This window comes from Crocuta crocuta, unplaced genomic scaffold (assembly GCF_008692635.1).
Source record: "Crocuta crocuta isolate KB4526 unplaced genomic scaffold, BGI_CrCroc_1.0 scaffold457, whole genome shotgun sequence".
NCBI classification, from domain to species: Eukaryota; Metazoa; Chordata; class Mammalia; order Carnivora; family Hyaenidae; genus Crocuta; species Crocuta crocuta.
The window spans coordinates 4,784,158-4,811,912 of NW_027531318.1; the positions used below are offsets into that span (position 1 = coordinate 4,784,158).

A 27,755-nucleotide genomic window follows, 5' to 3' on the forward strand; every position below is an offset into this window, starting at 1 on the left:
ATTAGGATCTGACATAAGCAATTTTACATCATATGCCTTATTAAAGATTAAGAAGATCTTTGCTTCCATATTATCTGAAGCTTAATACAGATTTAAAAATGGCTTACGGGACTTTCTGTGAAGTAAAGGTAAGAGATCGCTTCAAAAAGATCATGAAAAGCAACTCTTCAGAACAGATTATAGCAATTTAATCTATTATGTCACCAGACTGCTTAAAGGCTGTCATTGCTTCAAAATTCTTAAATGTAACTTTCAAGACATCCAAGAAAGGTTCTTGATGAGGGACCAACCACAGCAATTACTTAATTGATTTAAATGCAGGCTGCACTGGACACAAATTTTATGGTAATTGGGACTTTTTAAAAAAATAAAACAAAAAAACACCCATACATCTCTGGGACAGGCTTTACTTCTAACCAAGGGAAACCATCTCTAGATGGATGTGTGTGATGTCTTGCCCACAAGTGGCTGCCTAGGCCATCCTTCTACGAGGAAGTCTGACGGCCTCAAACCCTCAATGGAGCATTCCAAAACCAGACCTACATTAGGAGCGTGGGCCCATGAGTGTGCACTCACTACACAGTGCTTACCTTTAGAGAACAAGGTGGTTGACACAAACTGATCAAGTTCTCACACCCCACACCTCCAAGAACACTGAAAAAGATCTGCAGATCTTTCTTGGTGCAGGAGGGACCTCTTTTTAATCTTCTTGTGGTGGAAGTTAAAGATTTTCCTGAAGGAGGAGAGAAGAGTAAAATATTATACTGAGAGATCATACCATGTGGCTCAAGTTTATCTACCTATGCTACAAAACGTAGGTTCTGAAAAAAAGAATTAAGATAAAATCATGAGTATTCCAAAACCGTATTCCTTTCTCTCAAGGAAAAAAAAAAAAAAAAAAGAGTGTCTTCCCTAAAGAATATTTCATGCTTCAAACATTACTCCTTAAACCCAAAACCTTAAATGGGTAGTTTAATTTCTACCCTGGCACTGAACTACCAGTTGGGAAGTTGAGAAAAATACAGAATAATTCTGGGTTGCCAAATGATCATAATTATATAAGTTGCATTAAAAGACGTAAAGCTAAATTCATTGAAGAGCAATGAGTCAGATTCACTGAACTAGAAGAAATTTTGCCCTTCTTGGATACCTCTATATTACAAAATAATGACATAATGCATTTCCTGACAACAGAAAACTAGCCCTTGGTATTAAAAGCCACAGAATCATATATGAGGCAATCTATGAGAATGTAAGCCCTCAGAGATAAAGGGTTTTGGCTTTTTTTTTTTTTTAATGCTGATTATCTGAAGAGCCTTATTAAATAGTTCCTAAAACATAATAAGCACTAAAAAAATTAAATAGAAAGAATATTAGTCAATTAGTCAATATTCTCAAGGTTGAAAGTTGCATAAAACAATTAGAAGCCTACAAATATTCTGAAGAGTCTGAAATGTGTTATATAAAAATAATAGTAGTAATATAAGCCCCTAATTACATATTAAGTAACATAAGAATGTTTTCAAAACGCTGCACCTTAACATGTTTATGAGAAAACGCAATAAATCAATTATTATAACCCAAACTCCTAAAGAAATGGAATGTTTTGTTCAGATCAGGAAATCACACACTGTATCTTAAAAATATATTATCAAATATCAAATAATAATATAGATATGATATATTCTTAATGTATTTCTTAATATATTTATTTCATCTTTTGAAGCTAACTAAAGTGATAATATGGTTCTCTATATCGGTAATTGTGCCTATGTAAAGCAAATCATTATCATAATATTAAAATGAAATCGGCATTGAGGAGGGCACTTGTTGGGAAGAGCACTGGGTGATGTAAGCCTATTTGACAATAAATTACATAAAAAAAATAAACAAAAATTTAAAAATGAAATCAGAAGATGCCATTCTATCAGTATGATATTCATATGTATTTTAAATAAATATGTACATTTTGGTTCATCTCAGAAAACTCAAAATTTAAACAGGAAATGCTGAACACTTTATTTCTTTTTCTGTAACTTATAGACTATTATTAAAAATAGAGATTGATTTCTTTCAGGTGTTTTCTAACTCTTTCCAACTCGATAAATTAGGGAGAGAAGGAAGAAATGCTAAAATCAGTAACAGATTAATCAATCATATTGTTGAAGGGCTTAATACGTATATGTTTTTTATTCCAAAATGCAAGATCACTAGGAATCAAAGAACTATTATAAAGTACTTGATTCCATTTAACCCCAAATTCTACAAATGTAGAATTGGCCCTCAAAACAAACTGGACAGCCCATATGGGGCACTTCATTTCAGGGAGTAGGTAGACATTTAGTGTATAGCCAAAATCACAATAAGAAAACAGGTAGTAAATCAAGGATTATGCTTACCCTGTATTATTAAAACAATGCTTTAGCTGACAGATTATGCCTTAATTATAGTAGTAAAAAGCCTTCCACATTTCACAAATAATTCAACTTAAAATCTTATATCAAGGAATCAATCAAGCTTAAATGTGAAAAAAGAAATAAAAAATTTAAACTTAGTTTAAAACAATTTTCCCATTTTGGACATTCTGTAAAGCCTTTAAAACTAACTTTGTGGGAAAGAGATGAATGCAATTACAAAGAACTAAGTAGAACAATATGTCAAAGGAAGTGTAGAAAGGGTAAAGGAAAATATGAAGTTGGAAATTCTGCTAAAAGGCAAAAGATTGTGCTAGCTGGTTGAAGCCCCACCACCCCCAAGAGGAAAACAGGAAACAACTTCCCCAAATAGAGGCACTGACTAGGAGGAACTCCTTGAAAATCCTTATTCACACTGTTGAAGAATGACTCATTTGCTTTATTTCTACTAGCACGAGAGATGAAGTCTTATATCACCTTCAGAGATCTAGTGTTCAAATTTTAATTTCACTTGCAAGTGTATATTAAACTATACTAATAACCAATTTAAGCTCCTTACAAAATTCCCCTGAGCAACTACCTTCTCTGCTTCATCCTGACCAATGTTTCTCATACTGCCTGTAGTAAAGAACTGTTTTAATTGTCATTGTGGGTGGCTCTGCTCATAGACTACTGCTCACAGCTAATACTCAGATCTTATTACACAGAATTCTACAGGGAGCTTCACTGATAACCAGATCAGTCTAACGTTCAAGGAGTTAAGACAGGTGATATAATTGGATCACAGAGAACTATCACATTGCTATCAAAGTTTCTAAACAAGTACAAAGTTGAGAGTAAGCATTTAATCATGGATTGGTATAACCAGCACTGATTTGCAGTCCATACTTTACAGAATGCCGATCTAAGTTACAGGTGTAGGGTCTTCATTCATATGTGCAATTTAAGAAACAAAATAGATGAACAAATTGGAAGGGGAAAAAGAGGGAAGCAAACCATAGAGATTAGTAAAAACAGAGAACTGAGGGCTGATGGAGGCACGTGGGTAGGGGAATGGGCTAAATAGGTGATGGGCATTAAGGAGGGCACTTATGATGATGAGCACGGGTGCTGTACGTAAGTGGTGAATCACTAAATTCTACTCCTGAAACCATTATACTATATGTTAACTATTTAAAGAAAATTTTGAAAAGAAAAAAAGTGTAAGGTCTTATGATACCTTATACTTTTTCACTAAATCTACTTTCCAGTTTTAATTCATCTATGCCCATAGAAATTACTAACAAATAATCAGTGACTTGTTCCAGTACTTCCTTTTAACAGTTCTTTAGACTAGACTATATTATAGAATTTTCTGCAATGGTAGAAATAGAAATGTTCTGTATGTCTTATGTCTAAATGGTAAACATTAGCTATGTGTGCTATCAAACACTTGAAATGTGGCTGGTGTGACTGAAGAACTGGATTCTTAATCTTACTTAAATTAAAATTTCCACATCAGGCTAGTGGCTACCATACTGAGTAGCACAGTGCTGGAATGCTATATTATTTTCACCTGATCTTTTAATCAGCATTTTAAAAAATCACCCATTTCTTTCAATCCTAACATAAACATTTTAATTGTAAATATCACTTTCCTTATGTACATATGGGTATTTATTTACATACTTATAATCATCACATAAACTTACTATTTTCACCTAACATTTCTCCATATTTCTAGAGCTGCACTCTCCAATACCATGGCCACTAAACCTATGTGGGTATTTAAGCATAATTAATGTTAAATAAAATTTAAAATTCAGTTCCTCAGTTGCCCTAGCCACATTTCAAGTGTTCAGTAGCTACATGTGGCTAATGGATACTATATTGGATAGTGCAAATTACACAACTTCTCAATGCAGGAAGTTCTACTGGACAGTTCCAATATTTTCAAAAATAATTATTTAAAGATAACATATTTTACACTGATGTTCTATAATTAGTCTCAAATTAAGCATTTTTCTCTAGATCTGTGATTTATAATTAGCATAATATCTATTTCCTAAATTCCTACTAGAGTGATACAATCTGAACATCACTGTGATTCTCAGCATATACTCCTGGTATTACATTCTAAAAGAGTTTGGTATCACTGCTTACCTTGACAATATTTCTTTGTAAAAATTTTAGTTCCTTTAATAAAATGAGAAAACTGTGCAAAGTCATTTTAAGTTGTAACTTTGTGTTAAGTATATGGGTAGGTATTTTTCCTTGCATTTATTTTTCATATCTCATATTCTTAATTTGGCATATTTTTTCCTTATTAGGTCTAAATTAGCATATTCTGCAATAATATAAAATTGTTAAAGCTACTGTCATTTTCCTTGTAACTTTTGATGTAGATATTTCCCTCAATCTTCTGTGATCCTTTTAATTATAACATTTCAGTCTCATGATTTTTTTTTAGATATTCAAAAAAAGATATCTTTGCACCTTGGCTGAGTTCTACTAATGCATCAAATATGAGATGTAATTTCTATGCTTTTTAATTCCAATGGTTTTATAAAGTATGGACGAAAGCATTTCATTTTTTAGTCTAATCAGTTTTGCAGCTATACCACTGAAGACTACTATCTAATACCATTGAGTGAATATCCTTTAAGTGGCTTCTCCAATAGGGAAGAATATTTTATCATATATTCAGTTGTTACATGTAGATGGGACGAATTCTAGATTCCTATTAATGGTCGCCACCAGTGACCCATGTTCTACAAAATTAAAAAAAAAAGTTTAATCTTCAGAATTCCTGTTAAGAAAACAACTATTAATTTAGGACAGTGTCTCAGTTAGAGAGCATAGATGTGGACAGTAATGTTTTGCTCAAAGACTAAGAAAAAAAAGTCTGGTGGTTCTGTCACCTACCTGCTAGATTTTTGAAACTAGTTAAAGGGGCTGATTTAACATTTGTATTGATGCTGGCAGAAATCAGGTGGCATACCAAGCAAGAGGCATGAGGTATCTTAATCAGGCACAGAAATTTAAGTCACAGGATGAAGGGCATTTCTCTTAACTCTCATTAACCAGGAAGCCAGGGTCAAGGAAAGTTTATATTTAAATCTCTAGGGGGCAGAGAGATCTCTTGTAATATATGAGTTACATATCTATCCATGCATCACTCCACTGTTTTAGACACTGTTGTTTTAAAAGGTTTCTGATACACTGTAGGGGTGTAGGGGTGAGACTTCCCCTCATTGTAGAATGACTATAAATCACCAGAAGTCTTGAGAGTCAGAAGCAAACCTAGAAATCTATAAATTATAGCCAGTTTGCCAATATTCTCACATCATTCTCACATGCCGTTTTCAAATATGTTAATGGTTTCTTTCTAAAGGTCTGACATCTTTCTCAAATTTATTGCTAAGTAGTATACTTTGTTTGTTGCAATTCTGAGTTGGGTCTTTTCCCATTGTTTTCCGTACTACTGATGTAAAGATACAGTGTATTCTATACTTTATTAAATATTCATCCTTCACAAATGGTTTTAAAGCTGACGGTCATAGATTTTCCTAATCAATCAGGTCATCTAAAATAAAATATTTTGACTTTTTTCTTCTTCTTCAGGTTCTGTCCGTGGGCAGTGTTAAATAAAAATGAAGTTAATGGTGATTTTGAATAAACTAATAATAAAAATGATGACTATTTCACTCTTGAATTTATAATTGTAGCAATATAAAGTCATCTCCACCTATGCTACTATTCTGTTAGGTGACACTGTTTAGCTTGCAGACTTAATAAAGTCTACTATTCCTTGAAGTTTAATTTATCATCCATGATTTAACACAAAATAGTATATTTGACCAAGCAGAACCAGGAAAAGGTCCCCAATTCCAATCTGGTCAACACTGAGTATGTTGATTATACCAAGTTATCCTAATAATGATAATGTTCATGAAAATCACATAAGAAATACTTTTGCTCTATAAAAATCCTACAATTACATGGGTACTTAAAGCTATGTGCTCCTTATACTCAAAGTTACTCCTGGGTATTAAAGAGATATCAAAAGTACCAGGTTTCTTTCTGGGATGAACTATGTCAGGAAATCCAAAAGCCATAGTTTACAAAAGAAATTTCTTCTTTATAGAAAGAAATTTCTTCTTTATAGAAGAAATTCCACTAATAAATGTAGAAGGGATGGCAGATTAAAAATTCATTAACTTGCAAACCCTAATGATAGAATCGATTCAGAAAACAATTAGCAAGAGATGAAAAAAGGAGAGAAGAGGTTCATGGAAACCTCTCATTGGAGAGAATGGGCTGTCACCACTGAGTGATTTCAGCATCACTAAGAGCATGACAGACAGGTACCACATGCTCCCTGATGTGACCCAGTGTGAAGAAAAAGTCCCATGTATGAAGTATTCCTGTCCACCTTCTCTCCAGCATCAAAATAAAAGCTGAGCCTGAATCTAATTATTTTCAGCTAATTGCTAATTTGCAGGCAATTTAGAGGTTAGAGAAGTAAGTTAACTGGGGAAGCTGACAGAAAAATCCAGAATGGGGATATTATATGAGAAAGCTTACTCAGTTTCTTTAATAAGCCATGAACAGGAAAGAAAGGGGGAAGACAAGGAGAGAAGGAAATGGGTGAGGGAGGTAAAAGGGCAAGGGAGGTAAACAGATAGTAGGGAAGAAAAGGCATTTTAATCATAGAGAAGTCCTACCAATCACATGCTATCTGGATCTGGTTTGCATTCAGCAACCCAAATCTAATACGACATTTTGAATCACAAGTGGAGGAAACTGAACAAGGAGATAATATCAGGTAATAAATAATTATCGTTAATTTTGTTTAATGTCAGAAAGGTATTCTGGTTACATAAGAAAAATATCTTTAAAGAAGTGTGTACTGAAGAATGTAGAAGTAAAAAGATTTAAGATAAGGGATCTACTTTAAAACAGTTAAGGAAAAAAGAGGAAGTAGATGAAGCAAATGTGGCAAAATTCGGTTAACTGTTAAATTTGGGCCACAGATAGAGGGCATTTATTACACGAGCATCTCTTCTTTTGTGTATGTTTGAAAATTTTTACAACAAGTTTTAAAAGTCCAGCCCCCCAGAAACATCACTGAGGAAGCTAAATATATTCTAGTGTAAGTAAAAACAAAACTATTATTTACTACCTTTCCACATACCAAACATTCATAATCTATACAAAACAAGGAGGCAAAAGACAGCACAGCCTGTCTTGCAACAGATGTGCCCACATTTTAAAAGATTCATTTTTAAATTAATTCTTCCCATTTTCCCTCCCGCAACCCTCCTTGCCTCCCACCACTGTGTCTTCCAAACCTTCTGCCTTTCCTTTGCATCCCAACTTAGCCCTCTCTACTTCCTCTCTCATCCAGATTTCTCCAAAATGTTGCCCATACCTGTCTTAATAATTTTCTGGGTCTTCACCCACCTTTAAACCAATGTAATCAGCCTTTCCCATCTCTCCACTGAAACATCAAATGGTCTTCTAACTATCACATGCAATGAATGCTTTCTAGACTTTGCCTTACTTGGCCTACAAACCACTTTGAACACTAGCTGTGCAACCTTGGGAAAGTCAGTCAGCCTCTCTGAACCTCAGTTTCCTCATCACTAAGAGAGACAGAATAGCATATTTCTGATAGAACTTTTGAGAGATTCAATAAAATAACATATAATGAAAACAAAATCCACTGTTAAACATAATAGGCACTCAAACAAGATTGAATTCTGACTCACTGAATTTGTTTTCCTGGGTACCTGACAACCAGGAAGGGTTTGCCTTAGCTAATATGAGCATTCCGGTCTCCAAATGGGTCATTTTCTAGGCAATTAATTGAGTCATTAAAATTTTTTTCTTAAAAAATATATAGATGGTATTGCAACAGTGTTGCATACTGACAGAGGGTAGCTACACTTGAGGTGAGCATAACATAGTATATACACTTGTGGAATTGGTATATTGTACACTTGAAACTAATGTAACATTACATATCAATTATACTCAAAAAACCAATTAAAATCAATTAGACTTGTTCATCTTGTTACTGCATATATAAATATCTGTACAGAAAAAAAAACCTTTTTAATTCTAGCTCAACAATACTTTTGGAAACAAAATTTCAGGAAAGTAAAATAATTTGTGCCCCCCAAACAAACAAAAGATTTATAGTGTATAGGGGACACTGAATCAATGCAAGGCAAATTATTTTATTTTGGTATCTTACCTCTTTCATATCTCAATAAACTCAAGCTGGTGCCTTCTTATTTTAATGGCACATGATAGTTGAGTCTGCAGTTTTACAAACTGTTCCACTATTTAAATGACTCCTTCTGTAACCATTTGATATTTCCTTCTCTAAATGAGACTGACTGGTCTCCATTAAGTAACAGGATGTCGTGGTTATAGTCTCACTGTGCTACTGTGAAAGCACAGTATGTTATATTTAACAAATAGGTACTCGGGTATTCAAGTAAATGACAGATAAAGGTTTAACATTCACAGGGCTATTTGGATTTATATGCTTCTCTTAAAAATGTAAATGAATTTCTACTGGGTAAAATGTGGCAAAAATACATTTCACCCTGGAAGCCTTGCATACACCCCTTCTGCATGCTACCATGAGTACGGCCATCAGGGGACAGCTGTCAGCACTTAATCTCCCTTTACAGAAAGAATTCTACAGTTTAAGATGTGACCACGACTTGTCACTTTATTTTCAAAGCAATTGGGTAATTATTATTTGCTGGTTCTTGACTTCATTTTTAATGATTGCATAATGACATATAAACTTTTTTCCACATGACACCACAGTTAAGCAAATTCTTCAAAAAAGTCTTTTCTGTTAATTTTGTTTTCTTATAAATTTGTCTTCTTTCATATGATTGCTTTAATATTTCCTCCAAATAACTTATTTTTTAATTTTATGTTTATTTATTTTTGAGAGAGAGCGAGCGAGCACAAGCAGGTGGGACAGAGAGAGAGAGGGAGACACAGTACCTGAAGCAGGCTTTAGGCTCCGAGATGCCAGCACAGAGCTTGACGCAGGGCTCATACTCACGAACAGTGAGATCATGACTCGAGCTGAAGTCACACACTTAACCAACTAAGCTACCTGGGTGCTTCTCCTCCAAGTAACTTTTAAATGTTATTCTTGTCCAAACAATGTTTGCATTCAATACCCTTGTAACATTTTAACATTTAAAATGAAGTAGCTCACAATGTAGGTGTTCTTAAATTTTCTTTCTTTTTATTTTTGCATCTGTCATGTTTAATTTAATGATAAATTTTCTTTTAAGTTTTAAATGGCTTCAATTTTAATTCTTTGATTTTTTATATGAAAAATTATTCTAATTATGACTACAGTAGTACCTAGTAGTTCAATAAATATACCAAACAACTTCTTATGGTTAGTGTGTGTTCATGCGTGTATATATACTTATGGCATTTTTTACCCAACATTCACCTGACTCAATACCAGTCGGGACACAGACCTATGCAACACTAATGCAGAGATAAATAATTTCATGGTGCCCCAATCAGCAGCTCCCAACCAGTCCTCTCCTCTTTAGTGGGAGTGAATGATGTTTACGTGAGTCCATGAGATTCCTTAGCAAAGCAAACAAGTTTGTATGTGTACACGTGAATTATACTTTCTTTTCTCTTAAAATGCATTAGTCTAATTTTTAATGAATTAGTAAAATTAACCTGAGAACTCATGATGCTACAGAACTAGACATGCTTTAATAATGTTGGCAAATGGTAGAGTTGGTACTAATTGCTGTAGCTATTTAAAACTATTTTTTAAATAAAAAGTGAGTCAGCGGTATAAAAAAATAATTTGGTATCGACTGAAAATTTTTATTAGAAAAATTAATCACTTACAAGGAAATCAGTTTGAAATTCTATAGAAATTTTATGTTCCCCTTGTGAATTTCTGGAACAGTATATAATTTATATAAGAATATTTGAGAAATCCTAAAAAGTATACGTAAAAATCAATAATGTATTTCCACTTGAAGGAATCATGCAAAATATTTCGCAAAACAGAATTTTTTACTTGATTACATTTGGACATTGAAAAGCTTAATGAATTCTTAGCTCTTCATTTCAATTTGGTGCGATGATTTAGGATGGATATATATATATATACATGTACATATATACAGGCATATGCACACATGACCTATATTTAGCAAAAAGACTGGACACTAAGTGGCCTCATAATTTTAATAGGTTCTTTTATTTAAGATATATGTGGCAGAACAGGAAAAAGGTCTCAGATTTCCTGCTTCATGTCTAAGTATTCCTTCCACAGCCCTAGTCTTCCAAGGGCCTAAACAGAGTGATGGCATAATTCTTTTGATACCATAACACTATAACCGGCAAGTGGTAGATAGCTAGTAAGTTTTCAACAGACACTTCGTGAATGATCCTATTTAAACTAATTACGGTCATGGGCAACCACACTTGCAGCATTCAAAGAATTTTCTCTCACTTAGCATCTTAATAATGAAAAATATTTCCATATTACAAACAAAAACAACTAGGTTATGAAATCTTGACATTTAATTCAAATATTTAATCTGAAAACAATTCATTAGAGTACTTGCTTGCACTTATAATTGAATCAATCCACAAATTCTCTTTTTATGTATGCAGACTTAAATCAGAATCATAGCTCAAAGGAAACGTCATATTAAATTTCACCCTGAAATCATTTTCCAACAAGAATCACTTAGCAAAAATTATTTAACTCTTACATTTTTCTAGGATATCAAACTAAAAGACAGAGTGAAAGTCGACACAAAAATATATTTTTTTTACAAATAATTACATATAGGAGTAGTAATGTATTATATGATTATTTTATGAAAGAAAATTTGTTCTCTGATGTAAGTAAAGTAACAAGTAATGCTACATATAATTAGAGTTATAAATGTCACAAATATTTTGTAGACCTATTAGAGGAAAAAAATCATTTCTTTAGATATCTGCAAGGAAAAAATACTTATTATCAACATAGTCATTTCCTTCTCAAACTGACTCTCCCCTTGTTTCAGCTCATCCCCTAGGGGATAAATAAGATTTTTGCTACTTCTTTTCTTAGACAAGAAAGATCAGTTCCATGATGCCTGGGGATTAAATCCTGAGACAACGATGGTCCTGGAGATGGCAATTTATGGAGGCCTTTGAGTGACTGCTCTATTGGTGCTTACTAAAGAGGGCCCAAGACCTGGGTGAGACTCTCACTGACATTTTGTTTAGCAGTAATAAAGCTAACAGTTCTTTGTAGTGTAATACCTATATATATATATTTAAGCCAACATTCTGAAATTACTTCAGAGTGTTGGCCCAACTTTGTGAATTAGGCAGGACATTTTGACATGAGGAAATTATTTCATTAGTGTTATTATTGTTGTTAACTGCAACATGGAGCCTTTAAGCACATCCTACGTGCCAGACACTGTTCTAGGCATTTTATACACATCAAACAACTAATTTTTCTAGAAAGTATGTACTCTTATTGTCCCCACTTTACAGATGAGGAAACTGAAGATCAGAGGAGTTACACAGCTTTCCTTAAATCGCAAAGCTTACAAATGCCAGAGTTAATATTCAAATCCAACCAGCCCAACTCTAGGGTGTAGCTTCTTAACCACTATAACTTTGACACTTTTCATGTAAAACTGCTTTAATAATGTTATTAAATGAACTGTAGTGTATAACATACATGAGGCATTATGAGTTTATTCTGCTTATATTCACTTTTCTTGGTACTTAGAAACTTGAAGATCTTTCCATAGTAGTTTCTTGTTTTAAATAAGCTACATAAAAACCAAGACTATTTCAGTCTCTACCAATTTCTAAGACTGATTCCCAAAGAATTTTTATTCAATTTTTAAGTCAAAATGAATAACTTTATTTCATGAAGAAAGTAAACTGATTAAATGATTAGCATACTAGAGATCAATTCTCAAGGTATCTTTAAGAAAGAACAGCTCTGTTTTTATAAAGTCACAAACCACTAACCTTAACTGTAGTTATTTATTTAATGTCTATCTTCCCTGACAGAGTATAAACTAGAGGGCCACATCTATCTTATTCATGATTATATCTCCAATGCCTAATGCCATGCCTGACATAAAGCAATTTGCCAGTAAGAATTTATAGAATGAATGGATTGGATTGGGTCTTTTATCTCTTAAGTTCATTTAGTAAAGATCTCACAATAAATAGTACCTTAATATTGCTATTGATAGCTATTTCATGTAATATTTTATATACTTGTATGACTATATTACTTTTTAAGATGTGCCACAGATTTTCTCCAAATAATCCTTATAAATCTTAGCAAGAATTCTTTCTTTATAAATTTCTGTCATAGACTCAAAAGAATGAATTCTAGAAGGCACTCCATTTTATTTTCCACATTTAAAAGATTTTTCCTTACATAATGATTTGAAAAATGTTCTTTTCCTTCTCACAACTATGAACAATAACTTTTATTAAAATATTCCATTCTCAAACTTCCAATTCAATACCATTGTTAATCACCATTTCTTCTGACAGTAGTAGCTCCAAAATTCCAAACAGAAGTCATTATATTACAACATACACACCCAATCAGATACTGGATTGTTTGTTAAAAAAATTAAAAACTGATAACTACTGGTAGACCTTTGTTTGCTTAGAAAAAGGGCTATTTTTTTTATTGATTTCAGTAAATTAAATGTATCATCTTCCATCTGTGATATACACACATCTGTTTTTAAAGCATCTTTATATGGCTAACTGCCCAATTCTCCAGCTGACATCATAGACCAATCAAAGCTAACTGCACAGAGGCAAAAAGAGCTGTCAAAAAAATGTAATGTCATGGGAACTGTTAGGTATGTTACCCGGAAAGGAAAAATTCCCTCCAGACACTCTTGGGAGGTATGGAAAGGACTCCTTTCTTCCAGCACTGTTAAGTAGAATTACCTAGGTATTAGAGCTAGGAACTTCAAATCAGAATACTGAGGTTGGTGACCTTCTTTTGAGTAATTTAGACATTACTGCAGGGATGAAATTCAACACAATAATTTTAAATAAAAAGTTAACGGAATTAATTTTGATTCTGCTACTTGAGAAAGACATTTACTAAATATTTTAAATAGCTTACATATTTTAGTAAAATAGGCAAAGATCATTTCCACTGTAAAACTAAACTTCTTGAATTTTCATTGCATACTAGACTGCATGCTCTAATTCAATCTGTTTATACTATCAGACGAATAAAGAAAAGCTGGTCTTCAATGAGAGTTTCTAAACATGTTGACAGATGGGGCACCTGAATGGCTCAGCTGGTTAAGTGTATGACTTGATCTCAGCTCAGGTCATGGTCTCATGGTCCTTTGTTAGATGGAGCCCCATGTGGGGCTCCCTGCTCAACAGCACAGAGCCTGCTTGGGATTCTCTCACCTCTCTCTCTGTCCCTCCCCTCCCCCTGTTCACACATGCTCTCTCTCACTCTTAAAATAAATTAAACATTTTAAAAAATAAAAATATTGACACATCTAACATTAAAAAACTAATTTCATAATTCTTCAAACATCACTTGTGTCTTTGCCTTAGATGAGATTCTGCATCCCATAGAAAAACTGTAAACATTTATTAGGCATCCAAATACTCTTCCATTTTATTTTCAAAAATTTAATGCATATGTGTTAGAATAAATTTATAAAAGAAACAAATTTTATATTCTTTTCTTTCAAAAAGGGATAAAAGTTGATTAACAAAATCATACTGCCATTAAGAAATGTCTACATGTAACAACTCAATGACATAAATGAGTGATAAATAAATCCCTGTACTAGATAATAGAATGGAACAGTTGCTAAGAAAGGAGAGTAGTTATTTTATGGTTGACATCCTTTAACTTAAATTCAGCTGAAGGAATCAGAGTCCTCATTCACTGTATTCAATCCTGAAATGTTTAAGCACCCCCTAAGAATTCTCTCCTCTAAGTGAAATTCTCACATAAGAATGCTACTTTGACTAAATTCTTGATGTTACTTTGTTGTAAATTCTTTTTTTAGAAACCTAAGAAAATAGACTAGCAGCATAAAAAATGTATTTCTCCACAGTTAACCAATTTAATCTTTCTGCACACCTTGCTTAGAAGATACCCATTTAAATAGAATTACAAACTTTAAAAGTTAAAACAAGTTATCAATTCACTTTAAAAAGTAATGTATGGGTTCTGTGTGGGTTGCTTCTACTCTCATAGTGACTTTTGCCTTTCCATAGTATTGGTTCCAGTTGCAATTTTACATTTGTCTGAATAATTTCTACACCATAAATACTATTCTACACGGAAGTTCAAGAGCAGTTAAAAAAAGAATCTGTTTTTAACAGTGACATTTTATCCTTAGCACCTAGCTGAACGGATGGCACATAACAGATAATCTCTAAAAACTGGAATTACTAGGTAGATGGATTGAAGGACAGATGTTGCCATCTTAGTTCACTGTCAACATCTGAATGCTTACATAATGACAGATGCTGTGTTACGCGCTTGCCACATATGCTATTCCTGATATGTTCATTATTAAGCTCTAGGAAATAGTTAAAAACACAGTCACCTTCAGTTATAATCATTTTGACATCTCTAACTGAGCAAGACAAATTACTCAAACTATGTCAATCTCAAAAACTGTAAGTCTGACAACAAAAATCACAATATATTATTAATATCTGAGCTTCAACACCCATTATCCAGTTATCACAAAGCTACTGTGGCCATGAGGATACTAAAATAAGCTCTGATAAACAGAATTTTTTAATTTCAACCTCTATAAGCTACTACTTTCACTTCTGTCCAAAGTTAACATAACTAACCACGAATCTGAGAGGGCACAGATGTCCAAATAAAGGGATAATCTAAGAAGTAAATACAAAGAGAATAAAAACATTACATTTAAGGCCACTTGAAGCATATAAAAATGTAACCAAACTTAAATTATTTTCTCAATGTAAATGTGTATTAAGGCAGGGGTGAGATGTCGATTTTTTCACCAAAATTTGATACTGTATTATAATATGAACAGGCACTTCACTTCATTTTAACATCTATTCCTGATATGTTAGTATTTCCCACAGAGATGTAGTAGCAATGATACAATTTTAAAATCCTAATGCTAAACTAAGTGGATTTCATTATGTATTTCCCTTCTCCCCACCCATCATTTTATAATGAGAGTAAAAAACAAAACAGAGATCAATAGACTATTTTATTGCAGTTTATGACATTTGCTTTAGTAAGAAGCATCTATGAAACTAACAAATTCAGTTTTGTATAAATTTGTTTTTTAAAAAAGTTAAACTTCACTCAAGCAATATTTGTAAAATGCTATTTTTTTAAAGAGAACTGGTTCTCTACCAAAAAAAAACCCTGAATTTGTTACACAATTATGAATTACATAACTTATTTTTGACATTTTTAATTAGTATCTTATCAACATTAAGAATATAAAATCTCTATAAAACCATTCTTTGCATTTATTTTATTACAAATGTAAGTCACAGACATATAAGTTCAAAATTCAAATATTTCGCATTATGTCCTAGATTTTTAAAGCTCTAAAATTTTAATTCAAATAATAAATGGTATGCTTTACACACACACACACGCACGCGTGTGCGCACACGCATGCACACCCACTCACACATAATTTAAATGAAAACTCTTACCATTGATTTTCTTTTGATAGTTAATCACTCCATTAGTTTTTCTTGATAGGGCCTTCCTATTCAAGCAGACAGTAGCCAAATCACAAAATGACATTTGGATGCTCACGTCTTCTGATGGGGAGTTTTCGGCCAATTGCCAGTTGAGAATTTAAACTGAAACTAAATTACCCAAACTTTATTAAGTTGTTTCCACACCCACCAACTGATAATGATCAATGACTCTAAACTGGAAAATAAAGTGAGTGACTTTGATTTATATCCTTTCAAGCAGTCATTATATTTAAGAAGAAATGCTAGGACAAAAGAAAAAAAAACCTCTAAAATTCTAGTATCTTCCAAGAACAGTTTTAAGTAAACTTCCAATTTCTTCTAACGAAGTTCCTCAATTATTTTGTAACCCAAATTAACACACAATAAAGATGGAATTTATTCAATGACATATCTATAAATTGTACTGTCACAAATTTAAGTTCTGTCAAACACTGACTCCAAATATTACAATATTTGGAAATATTTTGATAGTATCATGTATATTCATAAAATATTTACTAAACCATCAACTACTTGTAGTAGTACATACCATAAGAAGTTAAAAGTAACACTGAAAAGACATGTCCTACCTGCAAATATCATTGTTTGTATTATGAAGACAAAAATGCATGGATACTAACTTCTAATTACAGTGCAACAACAACTCAGCCCTTTTTCTGCACCAAATTTAGGCTCTTTTTCCTCTTAATTATTACAGCTAATCTTTGTAAAGGCTGTCAATTATATATGATTTTCAGCCATTAAACTTTATGATTGTTGAGTTTTATAGTCTGTTTTGATGCCTTCTCAAGTATGAGACATATTAAACAGTTCCAATATGTTAGTAAGATATAGTACAGAGCTCCCATCATTTCTGCCCAGCTATAGAAGTTGACCCATTTCAATAATTTTTTATCCTTGACCATTTAAGTGTTTGGAAAATATACAACATAATAAAGCTAAAAGGAAAACATGAAAGCAATGGAAAACATGTCCTGAGGTATCGCATTTACCACTGACGAAAAGTTATTTCTGAAGGTCAAGTATAATAGTCTAAAGTGCATAAAACTAGTTATGTAATACTCAGATGAGAATGCTAAACATAACATGTAACCCCCAATTCTCACATATTCTATGTGCCTACCCTCTCTCCTATACATACACAAGCACATTTATACACACACATGCACATCTATTCCAACCTATACCCTGACAGGCTTTCTGCTATCAATAACCTGATATCAAAGTATTATGTAAAAGAGAATATAAGGTGAATAATAAATCTATGGTTAAATCTTTCTTGGGTAGTATGAGATACAAAGGAAAGATGAAATTCCTTTCTCAGCAAGTTTATAACCCAAAACTTAACATGGGGGTGGAGGAAGGACCAAAACAGCTCAGAAAGACATATAAATGTTAGATGTTCAAGAAAGAAACAAGAGCACTGGGGCAGCTTAAATTATTTGAATAGGTTTGTCATATGTGAGGCTGATCTGAGAAGACTTTGTAACAAATACATTTTTAAACAGAAAATATACAACAATTTTATTCTTATTTAGCCTGATGAAATCCACAAAGCAAAAATTAATCACATAATACAGCTATAGAAGTAGTCACGTCCTTACTCTGCAAGAAGAGCAAAGATCTGTTTTTTTAGTCAAATGAAATTACAGAACACTGGATATATTTTTTAAAAATGGGCCTTGAGTATGAGTTCTAAATTTGCTATGTCACTCATTCTAGTAATGCTAATCATCATGGCAGTAATTTAATTTTTAATACATGACACATATCCTGAAGAGTACCAAGAGATTAACAAAATCACGAGTCAAAAAAACACAGAATGATTTGCTTGGTGTGAACAACATTATCGATAATGAACCCAACACAACAAAACTAGTTTCACATTCCAGCAATAATGAACAGCAAAGACCTGCCAATGTGTTTGAATGTATGTATGTATGTATGTATGTATGTATGTATCTATCGATAAAATATGTTCTACTAATCTACTGATAAGAGCTTTAGATTTTAACATCCCTAATTTTATAAATGAAGAACCAGTTCCAGTAACAGACCATATTGGTGCTAAGTTACACAGCTAGTCAACAGCAAATCAAGACCCCTTAAGAACAAATGGTTTTGTTACTATAATCAAGGAAAGAAACAGTTGTATCTCAGAAAAAGATACTTTTCTTAGAAAGATTTCAATTTTTTAACTTCCATACTACATTTCAAACATTCATATCATCAGCCCCAACAAATGCAAAGAACCAATTCATAAAGTTAAGGAAATAAAGCTATATGATTAAATTGAATTTTCTTCATACACTTTAAGGCATACATTCAGTCTTACACCCAACTCTTACAGACTAAGAACATGGGTTTGAGGAATGTATAAAATTGTATCAAATCTTTTTATAAAACAGACAATTTCCTAGAATTTGCCAAGATACTACTTCTATTTTTCTTTCACTTCCTGGCACCCTCTTTTACCCATTTTTCATAAATTGTCTACCAATTAAAGCATGCTACATGGATAGCATTAGAAATAAGAAGTTTTATCTTGAATGTTTCAGGTGATATAACTAATACCAGTTATATATAAATGGGCAGAAAAAGATGTTCAGAATATTTGTAAATGGGTAACATAAAAAGAAATAGTCAAAATACTGCTTAGATTTAGTTGTAAGGATAAAAGTTGGCCACTAACTCATCTGAGATTTCATTGTCTATTCAGTCTTAACTCATAAGATGCTTCTAGTGAAATACAACAACTTTTTAAGTTCAGTTGGTCTCAAAAGTCAGAGTACTCCTTAGGCAACATCTAAATCCTTTCATTACTCATCAAAACTCTTTTGAACAGGCAACAATGCTAAACAAATTAATTCTACCTTACCACTACCATATCTGTACAATCACATATCTGTACTTAAGAACAAATCTCAATAAAGCTCATTTTCTTTAGAAGTGAGAAACCTTGCTTTGTTAGATTTAACTCACCTTTAAATTTCATACATCATTCTTAAACATAAAAAAATTTTAAATCACATCTTTGATTCTCATTAAAATCTTGCCTCCAGCCCACTCACTATTCCCTTCCCAGTCTTTCTGAGAAGTTTTTTTTTTTTTAATTTTTTTCTTAATGTTTATTTTTGAGAGAGAGAGAGACATACTGCGAGCAGGGAAGGGGCAGAGAAAGAGAGGAAAGCACAGAATCTGAAGCAGACTCCAGGCTCTGAGCTGTCAGTACAGAGCCTGACACGGGACTCGAACTCACAAACCATGAGATCGCGACCTGAGCTGAAGTCAGATGCTTAACTGACTGAGCCACCCAGGTGCCCCTCTGAGAAGTTTTTAATAGGCAATTTTGTAGTATTTCATCATATTACATCTATGGAACTTCTCAATCAAGGTGTTCATATTACTGCGAGACAGCTCCTTAAAGGCAGTGCCTTTGTTTTTTCCCTCTGGTATCGTCAAAAACTCAATGGCACTACCTGTGTATTTAGGGTACTTATTAAGTGAATGATATCCTTATAATCTGATCTGTAAATGGATTAGCTAAAACCTATGGACAATTATAAAATTTCATAACAATAAATGTGATATACTAGAGCACCCATGCAGTACTGTTTCAGGTTACTGAAACTTGCTCCAATAGGGTAAAATATAAAATGGTCTGGAGACCTCTGTGAGGTTTTTAACTTGTCTACATGATTTCTAGAATAACATTTACCTTTGCATTAAAGAAATAGCACTCACTAGTAGTTTATGAACTCTCTGGAGATATCAACAAAATATTTCAACATGATGAGTTCTATTGGCTGAAAAAAATGTCTCCTACATTTATTAAAAAAATACTTTTCTTACCTCAGAATCTGTATTTCAGTCTTCTGAAATATTCCACCTTATTTTATTTTATTTGTATGATCAAGCAAATTAATCAACAAAATCTTGTCCTATACCATTTATTTGTGATTAAAAAGATATTAAAAGCTACTGTATTTTAGGGATATTGACTCATTAATCATTACAGTATCATACTGAAATAGGCAAATGTCATTTCCAAAGTAAGTGGATCACTCATTTTAAAACATAAGGAAAGGGAACTAGCATTTATTAAAATATCTCCTACACTAGATTTAAGATCCATTATTTTTAATCCTCACAACCCTGAGATATAAGTACCACATACCCATTTTCCAGCTGTGAACCTAAGATTCTGGTGCTATTAAATGATCCAGTTATAAACCCATTCACTGTCTGTCTAGCTTCAAAATCCAAACCCATCTCTCTTAATCATCTGGAACACATGCCAAGTACCATACTTTTTGGAAAAAAGAGGGGGGAAGGGGTCTTGGGTACAAAGAGGTTCATGAGATGGGGGAAGGCACCAAATGAAATAAAAATAAACATCATAAAATCCAAGTACTTCCCTCACTAGAGTGCTCTTCAAGCCCATTAAGAACCTTCTTTCTCTTACTTTATTCACAAATACTCTTCTCTGCATGCTAGTAGCCCTATGAATTAATATCAAGCTTTGAAAAACAGAAATACCATTTAACAAAACTCAAAAGAACAACAGTTATTGACAACTGTTTATTGTTAAGGACAAATGGCCCTATAACATACCTCAGTAGCCCCTGGAGACACAGTATTAACAAATACCCATCAATAATCCAGAATCATTAAAACCTATGAGGCTTTCTATGACACTTTACAATAAGAATGGCTGAGATGAAATGTTTTAGCAACCAAAGAAGGGAAGCATGTATTATCTGGAAACATACTAATTGAATATCCAGTGATAGTAAACTATTTTATCTAGAAAACTTCATGAAGTATACATGCTATCACTTTATATTTTCAAAACAGGATACATTACTGTGAAATCAAGCATTATAAATGTAGAGGAACAGTATTAAAAATTCCAAAAAGTATAAAGTTCTTAATTTCAAGAAAACTACAGGTCCTGTATTAACACAAACTGTCATAAACTATACTCCTTTCAAAATAGACTTTTATACCCTCACTACTTCAAAGACGCAGATGAAGTATCTGTTGTTCCAATATACGTTTCCTCTCTCTTCCCTTCTCTCTGTATCATTACACTTAAGACTTCTCATCTTAACTTGAAGAAAAATGTCACATTATGTAGTATGACAAATGGAACAAATTAACATTTAAATTTCACAGGGTCTTTAGGAGTTATGATACTCTCAATACCAGACTGCATACAGGTTGACTCTTTAAGAAATGTTACAGCTCCTGTACTAAAACCCAGTTTCTCTAGCCTCTTAAGCAAGGTTTCACACAATAATTAGCACTGCAGTAGGTAATTTAGCTCACGTGACCCTTTGTACAGGAACAATTCTGAAACACAGCAGCCAAAAGCATAGTTATTTATTTGTTCTGTTACCCTGATTTAGGGGGAAAAAGGTGAAAGAGGACCACTTCCATACAAAGAACACAGTATTCCACAAACATAAGTAAAATTTAGCTGAAAGGAAACTATAAAACAAAAAGTCAAGCCTGGTCAAACAGAGGAACTTAGCTGGCAACAGAAAAAGCATAAACCATTTTGGCCTAGATTTGTTTGTAATGGCAGTGTGACCCAGATACTCAATATTTGGCTAATATTTAGAAATCTAAAAACTGAAAGAAACGGTTTCAGATTAAATATTTTGATCACAATGATGGGTGCTTAATGTATACAATTAGCATTTTCTATACAAAGATTTTAAAACTTTAAGTATTTTTGCTTTGTAAATAATCCCATAAATTATATTCCACCTTTATAATCAGATAATAAGGATGACACAATTACAGAGATCCTGGTACAAAAATCCTTTTGTACCAGAAGGAGACTATATGCTTTTTCAAAGTAAAGCTTATCTAAGAAACTGTATTTATCTAAACTAAGTTTGTTCCATTTATGCCCACACAGTTCATTCTACAGAGCTGTCTATTAAGTGACAAGAAAATTTTTGGAAAACAATCCTCAGTAGTTATAAAGTTTTGCTAACAAGGTGCTGGAACAGGAGACAGAGAACAGACTCCCCAGAGACCCACCTCACACTTCCTGGGAGTGATTGGGAAAGCTGCTGGTGCTTCGTGTAAGCACACATTTCAGATAGCACATGCTCCTTAAAGCACCTGTAGTGGCCAGTGCTGGGCGTTTATCCAGGGCCTTCCTAAAGATCCATGATTTGAATCAGTATCCAAGTCTCTCCCAGTAGACTGTGTGCCTCAGGGGAAGCTGACAGACCCTGAGCCTCCAGCCTAGCTCACAATTTGTCTAACCCATTATTATGGTAAGTCCCTTCTCCCTTATCAATGATTAGTTTAGGTATTTTAGAATTAGACAAATTTAGGTCAATGAGAAGCAAGCAGGGGTGAAGGAAGAGAAAGAAAAAAAGCTATACTGCCCTTGAAAGTGAAGTTATCTTCTTTGGATCTGAAGAAACACAAAATCCTGATTGCGATTGGTAGCCATTCTGTTAACTACAACACTGGGATAAAGTAACACTATGTAGAAGAAAAGTAGAACAGAAAGACGAACCAAGTCCGTTAAGAAATCACTGAGCCACTGGCTTAACTAACAATGTTTGTCTGGTGCAATAACTTACTTCTGGTGCTTTCTTACATGAGTTAATTAATATTCTTTTTATTTAAGCTAAAAATCAGATTAATTTGGAAACAAATTAGCTTTTAGAAAACTGATAATGTACCAAGTTCTAAACATGTTTAGAATATTATAAAATCTATTTTTACCTATTCCTGGCTTTTAAAGAAAAGTGTTATATATTACTTTTCTCTGTTTTCTTAATTGCCTACAATAACTATATACTATATATGTTATTGGGAGGCAATATTCAAAACATCAGAGTGTAAAAAACAATCGAGCCTCTTCTTGATTATTAATATAAAAGTTATATTATGCTTTTAATACAGTACTGTTTTCATAAGTCCCTGATCTACTCAGATTGCTATAGTGTGATTTCTCTCTGATATCACAGGTCTCTTGTTTTTGGGGTACTTTACTCCTAACTGTTTAAGAGAGAACCATTAGACTTTCATCTATATTGATTCCCATCCCACTCCGAGTTCCCAGTTATGCATATTCAGAATTCTTATTTTAGGGACAGTGAATTTCTCTTTGAACTTAGTTTAAACTTAAAATACCAGCTAGATAATTAGTTTTGCACTTCTTATAAATAATCTCATTTCCTCTTCTTTTCCTTTCCTTCCTAATTTCGACATTTCCTTTGCCTGGAAATAATTTTGATCTTTTATGTACATAGAGAAGACCTCTATAAAGCAGAAGGTATAAAACAGAGACCTTTGGGCCAAATATATTCCACAGGCCTATTTTGCACAGTAGTCAGAGTATTTTTAAAACAGCTAAATTAGTTACCAACTAATTCACAAAAAGATGTGTATTTTAGAATCCTTTTGAAAAACTAAAATACTTGGCAACAATCAGCATTCATTCTTACATGGCCACAATCAAGTGAAAATAGAATGCTAGCTTTCTCTCTGCCCACTAAGATGAGCATAAACTTTCTACAAGTCCAGTCTCCATATATGTCCCCAAATGGCCTCATTCTTCATAGTCAAAAGTCTATACAGATGTTTGACGTGCTGCCCCTGATACAGCAGCTAGTGACACCCTTAAGTACATAAAAGATACTGCTGGCTAAGAAAATAAAGCAATTCATAAGGTATTCAGGGAAGTAGGATTCCAAAATTTTCTCCTGTAGAATCTTCTAATTTAACTAGGAGCTTATTTCTAGAACCAATGATCTAGCAATAGCTTCTTATCATAATAAAGAAAAAAGTGTTTCTTAATAGAATGTTCCTTGAAACGAAATGGTTTAAATTCCTCATCTAAGTTTCAACCAATCAACCAAGAATAGGAAGAATCATAAATATTCAATCAACTTTCAAATCTGTTACTGATTAAGGAGTGGTATGAATAAAATAACATGCACTGTAGGTATACACATCATGTGTATATGAAATTACTTATATGATTTACCATAAAAATTAAGATGCCAAATTCTCTTCTGAAACTAAATTCTCCCTACACTATTTAATGGAATCAAGCAATAGGAATTAGCTCAATTCACAAATTATTTAAGGAATAATGGTTTCTAAATTATATAATACAGTCACTTCCTAACATCAAGCACACGTTATTGAAGGGATTTGGGGGATTATCTTGCAAACATTCAATGCATGGAATAATAATAATACGGGGTTTGTATGTCTGTCAAATCCCTAGGCTTTGTCTACCTCAAAAATATCAAATCTATCACCTTCTCTCCAACTCAACTGCTGTAACCATCATCTCCAACCTTCTGTACATAAATAGCTTGTAACAACAGGCTTCTATATTCACTGCAGTCAGATTCATGTTTCTCAAATGAAAATTTAATCATGTTACACCTCTACTTAAAACCTTTCCAAGGCTTCCCGATATCCTTTAGGATACAGGCTAAGATCACATCATCTGTTTCCTACAGGTGTCTCCATGTTTATTTCCTTCTTCTCATTGCTCAGCTAACACTGGAATCCTTTCCATTCTTTTGCTTTTGCAGACACTATTTCTGCTACCTGCAATGCTCTCTGACTCATGCTGGTTCTTCCCAGCTAAGTCTAAAAGCTACCTCTCTTGTCCTTGCCTGACTAGCCCATCAACACTACCCCACCATCCCAGGCAGTTAGGGTTGCCTATTACGTACTCTAGCATCACCCTAGAAATTTTCTCTTACTGTTCATCTTAGTTGTAATTATTTGTTTCATTTCAGTTTTTTCCAAAGTTTTTGATTTCATGAGTACACAGACCTTAATTATTTTATTTACTGTCTTACAATATAATTTAATGTAATGCCTGGTATACAATAGCATTTAATAAATATTTGTTGAATAGATCTCTTAAAATTGAAGTTAATCCACAACTAAATTATCGTTGAAAAGGCAGCACAGTACAGTAGATAATTCACTTATCTAGAGGTCTTAAAGACCTGGTTATTAATCCCATATCTACTACTTATTGTGTGACTAGGTCTCAAACACTCCGATTCTATACTTTAATAACTCTATAAAACACCTGATGTCTTCCTTATGTAGTTGTTGGGAGGGGTAAATGAAATAGTCTATTTTCTCAACTCTGAAATGTATACTTTTTCACTTTAATATTTTTCAAATCAAGAGGAGTCTTAGACTAGATATCAGAAAAACCTTGCTGGTCATTACACAGGTTATAATACCTTGTCACTGCCTACCCAAGTGCAAACTTAGACATGACCAAGAATATGCCTTTTACCTGTCACCTCCGTTACCTGCAGATAGAAACATATACAGTGGAGTTTTAACCTAACATCTCATTCTTCTGGATGACTTTAAGAGAAATTACTTAACTTCTAATAATATGTAATATAATTAGTAAAAAAAAAAAAAAGCTACAGGTTTTAATTAAATAGGAAATGGAAACCAAGCCATAAATTGAAGTATGCTATCAATCCTAAAGATGTCAGAGGTCAAGACTAGCATGTGGCTGCAATGCTTATCGCTAAAAGTAATTCAGAATAATCCTCAGATAGAATGCTCCTTCCTCCCACAAGGAAAGTGTTTCATTTTTTCCAAAAAGAGAGGAAACTGTTTTTAAGTCAAAGGATGTCTCTTATAATTGCTGATTTATTTGAATAAAATACAGTAATATGCCTATGTTCTGCCAATTAAGTGCGATACAAATTAGGTGCCCATTATGTGCTGTGTCCAAAAATAATGCTTTACGTAAAACTTAATAAAAGCTTCTCCCAAAAATTATGTATAAAATCTATGCATAAAAATAAGATGAAACAAGATTCTAATGTCATTCATAATTTAGAAGAAATGAAACATTCCCCCTTTTAGTAGACAGACTTGACAAAACTGACTCCACGTCTTTCATCCTGTTCTCACTTTTAGCACTTCCCATATAATCCATAACACTGTCATATCTAATTATTTAAAATATTCTCCTGCAAACCCTGTTCTAATATCTAATCATCACTACTGTCCAAAAATTCTTCCTTATGTCTTTCTCCACTCCTTTGTCTGTTATATTTAATGTGACATTTTATTTGTTTGTGTCTTTGCAGATATTGTTTAAAACCAAATCAATATGCTCTTCAATGTGATCTTCAAGAGTGAAATAGGACAAGGGCTTTCACTTATTTTATACTGGTTTTCTGGGACTTGCTCACCTGGTGACATACTGATAATATGACAGGTTGGTGGCACTGGAGACTACTGAGACTAAAACAAATAATACCTGACACAAATAGAATCAAATCTTTGCCTATCAGTGCCATGCTCCTTAAGCAAAGAAAATATAGTATCTATGCCCTCCTTATAAATGACCACCGGAAAATTATGTATCTCTTCAGACTTCCTTCTCAGATTCAGTCTGTTAGTCCCTACGGCAAAGGCCTTACACATTAAATCATGAATAAATTCTGGAAGATGACCTAAGAAGACCACTTAGGAAAAGTCACAAGACTTTCCTGCATAATGGAAGGCAGAATAGAATATAGAGCTATGGCAAATAAGAACAGCAAATCTGTTTAAACATTTTTACCAACCAGCAGTTCATTACATTGTAAACAGCCCATATAGAACAGTTTATAAAGAATTTTGCATGAAACAGATGCTTAGATTAGAAGACCTATAATTTATGTGACTATTATAAACCTTAGTCAAAGTGGAACGAACCATCAATAGTCCTTGATAAGGCTGGTAAGACTTTAGATAAATCATGACTCATCATTAAAAATACACCTTAAGTACTATCATCACAAGTCTATACATTAATTAAACATGAAGGACATAGGAAAAGGTACAGTAAGAGTAACTGAATTTCCAGCACTATGCTGTGTACTTTAAACAAATCATCTCATTGAACTGGTAAATTATCCTGTGATGTTAACATTACTAGGTACAGTTGAGAAAATAACCCTTAAGTGACTCTATTATAAAGTCAGAATAGAAATCCTCATGTGCCTGACTATACCAGTTTGTAAAATGTGGTAAATGGTAACAGATGAATTCATAAAAAAAAAAAATCCCCCTGTGATAGAGTTTGAGGTTCCAAAGTTGGCTACAAAAATATATCCCGTCATATTTTCTCTTTTATAGTGTGATTTCCTGCACCTAGAAATAAAACCTATTTTCCCTCCTTTTGATATGGGCTGATCTTGTGACCTGTTTTGAGCAACAGAATGGGCCAAAGGGATTCTGGGTTACTCATGAATCTGGGTCTTAAAAGAGCTACAACTTATGCCTTTGCCTTTTGGAACATTCCTTCTTGGAATCTGGCTATCCTACTGTGAGGGAGCCCAATTAACATCACAGAGAAACACCCTTAAGGAAAAGGAAGGACCAGGGGCCAGCAACCTGTATCCACTGCCAGTCATGTAAGGAGACCATTTAGTCTGCCCTGCCTTCGTGGCACTGCAAGGAAAGCCACACAAGGCAGAAGACTCACCCAGTCAACCCTTTAAATGATGAGAA

General features: G+C 33.3%; 1 protein-coding gene and 1 long non-coding RNA gene across 5 annotated transcripts in view; one reads left to right on the top strand and one right to left on the bottom strand.

The window, feature by feature from the left end:
• ZEB1 (zinc finger E-box binding homeobox 1) overlaps positions 1-27,755 on the bottom strand; it is a 200,787-nt gene that overhangs the window by 137,647 nt on the left and 35,385 nt on the right. The window lies entirely within an intron of this gene.
• LOC144237990 (uncharacterized) overlaps positions 1-27,755 on the top strand; it is a 32,840-nt gene that overhangs the window by 3,290 nt on the left and 1,795 nt on the right. The window contains exons 2-3 of the long non-coding RNA XR_013336969.1: positions 11,539-11,668; positions 26,345-26,475. This is a non-coding gene — a long non-coding RNA (uncharacterized LOC144237990). The remainder of the gene's footprint in view (positions 1-11,538; positions 11,669-26,344; positions 26,476-27,755) is intronic.